At 40.6% G+C, this 2,448-nt stretch overlaps 1 long non-coding RNA gene across 1 annotated transcript in view; it reads left to right on the top strand.

Annotated features, from left to right (window-relative positions):
* Positions 1 to 1,558, top strand: part of LOC105501812 — a 12,650-nt gene extending 11,092 nt beyond the window's left edge. Inside the window, exon 4 of the long non-coding RNA XR_001000243.1 lies at positions 820 to 1,558. This is a non-coding gene — a long non-coding RNA (uncharacterized LOC105501812). The remainder of the gene's footprint in view (positions 1 to 819) is intronic.
* The last annotated feature ends 890 nt before the right edge of the window (positions 1,559 to 2,448 follow it).

Below are 2,448 nucleotides of genomic sequence, written 5' to 3' on the forward strand. Positions count from 1 at the left end.
AAAAAAAAAAAAAGAAATACAAAAAGCCATAGACAGAAACGCACTGTGATGATAAAAGTCATTTAGACACTCTGGGAGTCGTAGATCTGGAAGGAACTTCAGAAATAATAGTAAAGAGGTTTCAGTATTTTATCTTGTGAAGATGCACAGATGAAGCGTGGGCAGGAGCAGAACACATTACTTTGGTGGCTCAGATTTTTGGTCTCTCACTTTAAGAGGCACCTAAACTGTAAGCAAAATGCCATTGCTGGCATTGGCCCCTTCTCCACCCCACTCTCACTCACTCAAGAAAGCATACCAGAATGCTAGTGAAAGAGGTTATTATAAGAGTAACCTTGATTTCACTCTAATTTATTTTTCAAAAATGCAAACTCAGGATTCTTACATGGAACAAAACCCTGACCCAAACCGACTTAAGCAAGAGTTGGTATTTATTGACTTGTGAAATAAAAGAATATCCAGCAGTAGATGCTTTAGTCCTGGCTAGATCCGGGGGATCAAACGGTTTGGTCAGAACTTAGACTATTTCTTCATCTCTAGGTTCTGCTTTTCTTTGTATCGACACTGTCAGACAGAGTCTTTTCATGAGTGATAAATGGCTGTTGGCAGGCTTCGGTTTGTATCCTCAAAGCTTAGCACCCCTGTGAAAAGACAGCTTTCTTCTCCCAGTAGTTTCAGTGTCAAGTTCTAGGATTAAGACTCATTGGACTGACTTGGAGTCACTGTCCCTGTCCTTCAATCAGCCACTGTTTCTAGGGCAGTGGGATATGCAGACTGCCTAGGACTACATCCATCCTCTCTCTCTTCCTTTCTCTCCAGGACGGAAGTGGGGATGGAGGTGGCATCAGCCTCATTTGAACCCACATGAACTAAGAGGGGCTATGGGGGTATTCCCCAAAGGAAGACTGAGGGGCATTACTAGAAAATGGGAGAATGGAAGCAGAGTGGGCAAAACCAACAGATGTTCACTACAGCAGATAAAAAACTTGGCAAATTATTAGTGAGCAAGTACTTATAACACATGTGGCGCATGGGGCTGTGAGTCACCAGTGTGTTAGCGCAATATGGTCAAAAACCTCTGATCCAATTCAACCTGCTCATCTGAATGATTTTATCAGCATTTAATAAGTTTGTTTTGGCCATAATGAGTTACAGTTTTGTTTGTGGTTTTGACACCTCATTAGAGGTTTCATCAGTGTAAGAAGCCAACCTAGGAGCTCTTCTCACACGTTTCCAGGAGAGAAATTGCCCCTCCAAATGTGAGGAGTCCCACTTTATATAGATAGCATCCACATTTCTTGCAGTGGAAAACAAACCTTATAAAATGTAATACATTTGGTTTCCTAACTTTTTCTTGACCCTGGGGTGGTAGAAGGAAGTGCACGTTTTATCACCTGGATTTAGAGACAAGGAAATTGAAATGGAGAGAGAATTGGGCTCACATGCAGGCAGCATGTCTAGCTGCCTCCATAGTGTGATCTGAGATACCCCGTGAGACCTACTATTACTGTAAACCTCTAAAATAATAAATACATAAATAAATAAGTCTCTGCCACTGAAGTGCTTCTTAATGAGATGTGTGTAGTTTAATGGGACCAAGGCGTTGGATCACTTGAAGGACAATGTATAATTAATGCGTTTTTGCAAGTTGGTTCAATTCAACAAATAGTTATTGAGGATCTACTACTAGTTCTATCACTGAGGATGTTTTGGTCACAAGGACAGGCATACCCTGAATATATTGCAGGTTCAGCTCCAGATCACCACAATAAAGTGAATGTTACAATAAAGCTAGTCACATGAATTTTTTGTTTTCCCAGTGCATATAAAAGTTATGTTTACACTATACTGTAGTCTGTTAAATGTACAATAGTATGATGTATAAAAATGTACATATCTTAATTTAAAAATATTTTATTGCTAAAAAATGCTGACACAGAAACACAAAGTGAGTACATGCTGTCGGAAAAATGGTGCCGATAGACTAGCTTGACACAGAGTTGTCACAAACCTTCAATTTGTGAAAAATTCAATATCTGCAAAGTGCAATGAAATGAGGTATGCCTGCAATAGCAAACCCCATTTCAACAGACTTAACATATAAAAGGAATTTATTTAGTGATAAGGTGACCTTCAGGTGAGGCTTGATCCAGAAGTTCAACAATGTCATAATACCAAAGACCTAGTTTTTTCTCCTTTTCTTCTCAGGCTCCCAGGTATCTGCCTCATCCTAAGACTGGCTGCCTGATGATCACAGGGTGGCTGCCAGAATGTTCTGAGAATTACGTGCTTCCTCATTTATACCCGGGATGAGAAAGCAGCTGTCCAAGGAGTTTGTAAGTGTGAGACAGTTCCTTCCCAGGCAGTATCTCCTCACTTCTCTCTAGTTCAAACTGGGCCACGTGCTGCCTATTCCTAAACCAAACTTGGTGGCTAGGAGGAGGGGAT

Source organism: Colobus angolensis, unplaced genomic scaffold, assembly GCF_000951035.1.
Source record: "Colobus angolensis palliatus isolate OR3802 unplaced genomic scaffold, Cang.pa_1.0 Scaffold75, whole genome shotgun sequence".
Taxonomy (NCBI): Eukaryota; Metazoa; Chordata; class Mammalia; order Primates; family Cercopithecidae; genus Colobus; species Colobus angolensis.